Here is an 8333-nt window from a genome sequence, read left to right as displayed (position 1 = left end):
AGCCTGCCCCTCAGGCTGCAGTCATGATGATTAGCTTATAGGCCTCCTTCACAGAAAGACTGAACCCCTGGATCCTTTGCTTCATGCTGTGCCATGAGGATGGTAGCTTTTGAAGAATTCTCTCTCTGTTTGTTACCGTTCCGTGGGACCTACGAGCATAAGCCCTGCTGGCCACCAGAGCCGGGCCGTGCAGAGGTGTCCCAGGGCAGCAGCTGCAAAACTGAGGGCACCAGATAAGGGCCTAAGCTGAATTTTGGGAGACGAAGCAAGGCCAAGGTAAAGCACAAAGATTGGGTCTACCAGCCTCTGTTCCCTGAGAGCACCTCTTTGGCCTCTAGAAGTGTCAGCCCAGAAGCCTGCCCCTTGGGCCTCTTTCTCAGAAAGACAGGGTGTTTTTCAGTCTGCAGAGTGCCCTGGGGATGGTAGTTTTCCAAGAACTGTCTCTTCGATTGTCACAGTCTCAAGGGACTCAGGAATGCAAGCCCCACCCTGGCCTCCAGAGCCAGGTGATCAGGGGCATTCTCTGGGTTCCAGCCACAAAAACTGGGGCACCAGACATGTGTAAAGGCTCCCTTCTGGGAGATACTGGTGCCATGGAGCGGGCCAGAGGGAGAAGGCGAGGATGGCACCCACTGAGGAAAAAGAAAAAAAATACGGCACCTGCCAGGGCCTCTGTCCCTGGAAAAGTATCCCTGCAGGCCCCTGCCCCTCTGGTGGTTGCTTTAAGATTAGCTAATGATTCTCTTTCACATCAAGTTTAGGCACTTTCAAACAGCTGCCTTTTCGCTGGGCCCTGAGGCGAGTGATTCTGTTCACGACAGCCCTTTGTGTCTCGTGAAGCCCCTTTGGTTTTCAAAGCCAGGTGTTTTGGGGGCTTGTCTCAGGTGCAGGTCTTTAAAAGTTGGGGTGCCTCATGTGGGGTGGCCCAGGGAAGAGCTCCAGGTTTGAGTTCCCTCCGCACTGTAGGTCACCATACCAGGGATAGGGTTGATGGCTAGACTACGTCTCAGCCTCTCCTACCCACCTCAACGTGACCCTTTTCTCATTTGCCCATGTGAAGGAGCTGCTCCGCTAGTTTTCAGGTCTTTTTCAGAGGAAATTGTTCCATAGGTAGCTGTAGACTTGGCGTGTCAGTGGGAGGAGCTAAGTCCATGATTTTCTTGTGTTGCCATCTTGGACTGCCCTCCTGTACCTCTTCTAATTCATGTCATTCATTACCTTTTGTTTTGTTTTTTGAAAACTTCCAAGACATGGCATATAATGCTGGCAGTCTAGCGTCTGGCTTTAAATCAAATTAGCTGAATGTTTCACCATTTAGGATACTATTTATTGGTTTTTGATAACCCTTCTTCATAGTTTTACTATTTTAGTTTACTAATATAAGTTTATGCTGATAGTTTCTAACATTGAGTCATCCTAGCATTCTCAAAATATCGGGTAAAAAGTTTCTTTCAATGTACATTTCATAACATCCCTCTCTCCCCTCTAGAAAAAGCCAAATTAATCATTGAGAATAACATAGGAAAAATCTGAGTGGACTATTAAGCTCCTATAGTCAGTCATTCAAGAATTAATATATTTTTCCAGATATATTTGAGTGCTTACTATGTACCATCCTCTTTATTGTGTGTATGTGTGTTAACCTTCTTAATTCTTTGAGGCTGGTGCATACAACTGCATTTTACAGATGAGAGAACAGATCTAAAGACGTTAACAATTTGCCCAAAGTCCCACAGCTGAGAAGTGGTAGGATTGAACCCAGGTTTAGAGCCTGAACTCTTAACAACCATATTATAATGTTTCTCATTAAAGCATTAGAGAAGATCAAAAAATAACAGAAGCTCCAAGATGGCAGACAAATTTAGTGTGCTATTTATTCAGTCTCCAAATTTTACTGAAATGACAGTAAACATCTATAAATGGAAATAAATCCAAAATAATATAGAGAGCAGAAGGGAAGGCCCACGTAGTTCAAAAATTCTGACAGATTCCTAGAAGACAAGAAGCAGGAGGCATTAGAGAAGTCACAAACCAGAAAAGCAGGGATCCTTTTAGTCCAGCCAAGCCCCAGAAAGGACTCCAACCTGTGAGACATTAGGTACAGAGAGGGACAGGGTTGCTGGCAGTACTCAGTTTTACTTCAAGGGCTGTCTGTGAACAGTTGGACCAGTCAGCTCTTCCCACCTACCCTCCCCCACTCAGCAATATCTGTACAATGTTAACAGAGAGGTGCTTTTTAAAGAAATTGGACTATATTACATGCATGAAAAGGGGACAGGCTTTAAAGATGGGAGTTGGCCCCTAGGTTATGTCCTTCTTGTCACCTGGCATCATGGGAGGCTTTTGAAATCCTTGACTCAGCTTACAAGATAGTAGCCAGCTACGTAAAGGGAAGAAAAAGCAAGATATTCCAGGCAAACGGTATAACCTGAGCAAAGGTATAAAGGTTAGGAGCAGCATGGTGGCTGAGGAAAATATTTCACTCTTGCCCGAGGACAAAGGTCAGTCTTAGGTGTGACAGATGCTGAGGCTAGAGGAGCAAACAGTAGCCAGATCTAGAGCTTGTACTTGCCCTACAGGCAAAAAGGAGCCATTGAAGGATGTAGTGCAAGGGTATGAAATGGTCAAGACCATCGTTTTGGCAGTTGAGAGGACCTGGGAATGCATGCTCTCTGGGTATCCTAAGGCAGCGGGTCCCAAAGTGTGGTCTGGGAAGGCATCAGGACCTGGGAACGTTAAAAAAAAAAAAAAAAAAGCGAATTATTGGGCCCTGCGCAAGCATTTGAAAACAACCGTTCTAAGGTAGAATACCTCTTATCTCAAGACATTTCATCTCTTCCAAGAACCTTTCCTGCCCCACCAATGTAGAATGGATCATATATTCCATTGTCACCTACTCTGTCTCCTGAATATACTTCTCATACAGTAGAACTCTATGGTGCTTCCTATGTCAGGTCTCTCCTGGAAACCGGCACACTTCTTTATGTCAGGTATGGCCTCTCAGGTCTGGCTTTGCAGGTCTGGCAGGACCTAGCAAAGTACTTAATAAATTAGCTTCCTGGATGAATGAACCTAAATACCAGCTAGGAGGCATCTGTAGTAGTCCAGTCAATAGGCGAGGAAATGAGGTCTTGAACCAGAAGAGTACTGGAGATGGACATGAGAAATATTTAGGAAATAAAATGGGCAGAATGTTAACAAGAGCTAACAATTATATAGCACAAACTATGTACCAGGCAGTTTTAAGTGCTTTACAAGTATTCCTATTTAATCCTCACAATTATCCTATGAGGTAGCTACTACGTTTATCCCCATGTTTTAGACGAAGAAACTGAGGCTAAGTAATTTACCCAAGTCAAATAGCTAATATTGAGCCGAGATTCAAACCCAGACGATGTCTGGCAGCAGACGTGTCTGTGTTCTTTGCTATTTACAGTTTCTGCCTCCAAATTTGTGTTAAGATTTCCAGCTTGAGTGATTGGGTAAATGGGGTGTCATCAGCAAAGACATAGAGACAGGGAAAAACCAGGGGAAGATGCTGAGTTCAGCTCTAGCTATGCTGTGTTTGGGATATATTTATGGTGTGTCCAGCAAGTGGTTTGATATCATAGTCTGAAATACTGGACTGAGCTGGGTATACAGATTTAGAAATCAACATGTAAACCATGAGAAATGGATGAGATGATCCAGGAAGGATTATAAATGAGAAGACATGTGAACTGAAGGCCCTAGTGAACAATATTTAAGGGAAACTAAGATGCAGTGGTCTCACAGGTATAAGGAAGCCCCTAGACGGTAACATCCTAGAAGCTAAGGCAACAGGTAGTCTCATGGAGGGAGTGATCCAGCAGTATTGATATCAATGAGTTCAAGTAAGAAAAAGACTGAAGGCCGTTTTGGCATAAAGGACTTCACTGAAATTGGTTTGCTATGACCACCTACAGAGGGATGAGAGCCAGATTAGAATAGGTTAAGAAGTGAAAAGAAGGCAAGAAATTGGGAAAGCATATCTAATTCTCTACAGAGAGATGACATCTTGTGGAAGATGCAATAAAAAATTTTTTTTTTGTCTTTTTAGACGAGACTTCAATGTATCTTTGAGAGTTCAGCGGATGGAACTAGGGGAAGTGGTATTGAGGATAAAGGGAAGAGACGGAGGACCAATTTAACCAAAACCTGGGAGAGGCTAGAGGAAGCTGGGCTCTGGGAGGAAGGTTGGACTTGAGCAAAGAACAACCAACTCAGCCTCTGAGATGAGGACATGAGGATGGGAATGGATAGGAGATTCTTAGGTGGAGGGACAAGAGCGATGGCCTTAATTTTATTGACAAAATGATGTTAATGGCAGCCCACTGGGTGTGGAGGCAGGCTTAAGCGTAACACTTAAAGCAAGATTTAGGGAGTGAGAGAGGGAGCATCCCTAGATGCAGTAAAAGGACAAGTAATTTTATGCATAAATCATTTACAAAAACCAGGAGATCCAGATTAGGTAATGACAGAAGGCTGACAGAAACTGAGAGAAAATGGTGGGAAATATCGATCACAGGACTCTGTGAGGTCAAAAATCAGTTGAGAGCAAGTGAGGGCAGAACTTGATGTTATAGTTAGAGTAGGATATTAGAGTTTCAAACAGCTCTGGATGAAAGTATCTTAGCTTGTAGCCTTCAGAGTGGTTGGTCGAAATAGCAGAGATAAACGTTGATAAAAGCAAGAATTATGGGGTTGGAATATTGAATGATACCTACATAAGTACATTTCAGAAAATATCAAAATTGCTGGCACTTTTAGGAGACTGTTTTTGTTTGGAAAAATACAGCTGAACTCGGGGTGGGGGGAAATGCTTGAGGTAGATGAGCCACTTCCCATGGCCCTGGGTGCCACAGCTTAAAAAGTTGCTAACAAAATTTGATTGTTACTCTGGAAGGTGTGAGGATGGTTGTGGAGGGTACGGAAGAAAGAAAAGATGAAGGAAGGAGAGGAGCCAGACAGTGAGTGGAGAAGGAGCTTAGGAGAAACTCAGTGGCAGGGTGGTTGAAAAGAACTTGTAAGAATAGGTGGGAACATCTAATTTTGAGTTGTTTGCAGTGGGGTGTGCAACGTGACCTAACTCTTCTGCCCACATTTCGCCTCTCAAAAAAGGACCGCTCCACAGCTCAACTGAGCTGACTATTCTTACCAATGCCTCGTGAATGAGTGTTCAGCTGTTAGGTATGACCATAAGACTTCTTGGCCACCAAAATGTGATCAGCAGTGGTGTGTGTCATTGTCAAGCAAAAGCACTGTGTGACAGATGTGACTCACTTCTCACTTTCCCTCTGCCACAGCAACTGACCACATTCCCAGTGGCAGCTTCGTTATCCAGGGTCCCAGTGAGGTGGGAAGCAGACCCCCATGCTATCCACCATGGCTATGTAGAATAATGTATTCTAAACCACCTATTTGGGGGACCGTATGTATTGCAGCATAATTGTCCGTACTTCCAACATCCAATCAATTGTTGTCCCGTCAGTTTTCTCTCAAACACCCTGACTTCCCCTCCGAATCTACACTGGTTCAGCACAACATTCCCTTTGACATATATTATTCCATTAACATCCGAACTCACCAACAAATGTCCTTCCTTCCTTCCAGTCCATTCTCTATACGGCAGCTCATCTTTCAAAATTACAAATCTGATCACATGACTGGCTTTTAAGTATTTCTAGGCTTGCCATCATCCCTGAAATTAAATCCAAAATGTTTACAAGGCCCTCTATAATCTGCCCTTCCTAGCTTCTTACTGTTCTCCCTCATATTCCAGACTACAGCCATATTCAGCTTCTGAATACAGCATGACCTCTTGTCTCTATGCTTTTGCTAATTCTGTTCCCACTACATGGAGCACACGACATCCTTGGCTTAGGCTTGTCCTGATCCCCAGACCAGGAATCTGTGCCACAAATCATACAGAGCCCTAACAGTATTTCCCCTATTGAAACACTACTTAATAGTAATTATGTAGTGTTTCCCCCATACTGTCCCCAGTGTTAAGCACATAGTACTAAAGAGTAGAGAGGCACCGAAGGAAGGAGGGAAAAAGGTAATTAGCTTTGCCTTTGATCCGTTTACAAGGATGGAGGCACGGTAGTAGTTTTACAGAAAGCTTGACACGTAGAGCACTGTGAGCAGGGGCTACAGCAATGCACATTAGCAGGGGGGCCTCTCATACACACGTGGTCATCTGACAATGCTTGACTCTACTTCAGAGGGCAACTGATGCTGAAACAAATTTCAAAGTCTTTTAAATGTAGGTTTTAAAGACTATGATTTTCCAAGGTTTCCAAGCTCAGCATTCTGAACTTACTAAAACTGCTGACCAATCAGCCTCATTAATACTTCAAAAAAAAAAAAAAATCATGTAAAAGGAAATTAACTTTTATTTTTGTTTATGCCAATTCTGCTAAGTGGGACTAAAATGGTTCAGAAGCTTGAAAGATGACTCATTCAATGGTCTTGTTTCAAAGAGTAAGCAATTTGATTTGTGATAAGTTTTTCTGCCACTTGCCTACCACCATTCAGTCTTTAAAATCTCGTGGGTGGTTATCAAGATTCATAAGAAGGATTTTATTGTCTCTAAACATCAACTAATCCTAGAAAAATAGTAAAAATCTGCCAGAGTCACCTTTACTTTTACAATTTACTTTCAAAGTTCAAATATATAGTTTTGAAATAATACCTAATACCCCCCCCCATCACTATTTGGCATGTCTTTAAATATTACAGCTAAACAGGAAATTACCTGTACTGAAAGCAAGTCTTTAGTTCAAGAAAGTAAATTAAGGAACAAACTGTTCTCTTGAAGAGAATGTAAATGAGTAATTTTGAAAATCCACTTATTCTTTTTTAAGAATTCAAGTAAAATGTACTAGTTGCCTTTTTATATAGTACACCAATTGCAAAGCACTCACATTGCCTCATATTCCCCTGTGTAGTAGAAGCCCCCTTTATACTCATATTTCTTTAAGTAAGAGAAAGCATTTTATAGCCAGAAAAAAAAAAAAAATGTTAAGGGATTTAATAAAGACCATCCATTTAAATCAGAGGAGGTAATATATAGAATAGAAACCTATTTTCACTAAATCATGATAGTTCTAATTAACTGGAGGAAGAAAACAGGTTAAAAACAGTACTTAAATTTAGTTAGGAAGATGAAGAACCGACACTAAATTCTGTCTGAAAACTTCTGCATATATAGAATCTCAGTTGGTTTTACCTACTAACAAGAAACAAGAAAAAGCTCTCTAGAGTAGTGGTTCTTAACTGGGGCAATTTTGTACTCTCTCCCTCTTCCCCTACTCCACTGGGGACATTTGGCAATATCTGGAGACAATTTTGGTTGTCACAACTGGGGGTGGTGATGGTACTACTGGTATCTAAGTGGGTAGAGGCGAGGGATGTTATTATCTTACAATGCACAGGGCAGCCGCCATGACAGAATTATTCAGTCCAAAATGTCATAGTGCTAGGTTGAGAAATCCTGATCTAAAAAGAACATGCGTTTTCCTACTTAAGTCTAAAGTCTGGAGGAAAGCATGGGTTTTATTTCTAGAATAAGAAACTAGGTGTTTATTTCCAGACCTTTTAGGAAAGCCTAATTTAGTTCATGGATGGTAAGGACTCCAAGTAAAGTACACATTTGGTGTCTTAAAAATACTACATTAGGATTACAGTAAAATACCATCACACACATTTAGCTGCTCTTACCTAAGTAAGCAGTTGGGTTTATATTAAAAGTGAAATGTCTATGAAACAAGTAAAATAGTTTTTCAAAGTAACAGGATTATTACGGGCTACTAAATCATGAGGTTATCATGGTTATCATATATTAACCAGTTCTAAAATACAGTTCTTCAGATTTTTCTTGTGAGTGAGAGAGCATTCTAGAATAAAATCACGCAGTGTGCATCAGCCATTATTTACTGATAATGGCTAAACACACTAATTCCAATACATCCTAATCGAGAAAGAATTTCAGTTCACAGATAGCTTTGTCTCATCTAAGACTTAAGTGAAACAATTCAATTTGCCAAAATCACTGATAATCACTTATCAGAACTAAAAAGTACAAAGAGGTCAGGGTATTGAGACTCCCTCTACTAAAAAAGCACTCTGACACATTAACATTACAGAGTCTAACAAAGTAAAATTATCTGCAATACTCCCCTTCGTTTTAATTGAAGTTGGTTTTTATGAAAAGTGCTAACTTTCAAAGTTGTTACAAAGAGCCAAAAACATGTTGTTGGTAACTCTTGTCCTAAATTACAGTGTAGGTGTTCACAAAGTCCTATTTTTCT

The sequence above is a fragment of the Eschrichtius robustus genome, chromosome 13, assembly GCF_028021215.1.
Source record: "Eschrichtius robustus isolate mEscRob2 chromosome 13, mEscRob2.pri, whole genome shotgun sequence".
NCBI lineage: Eukaryota > Metazoa > Chordata > Mammalia > Artiodactyla > Eschrichtiidae > Eschrichtius > Eschrichtius robustus.
Note: the sequence above shows the minus strand (reverse complement) of the source record.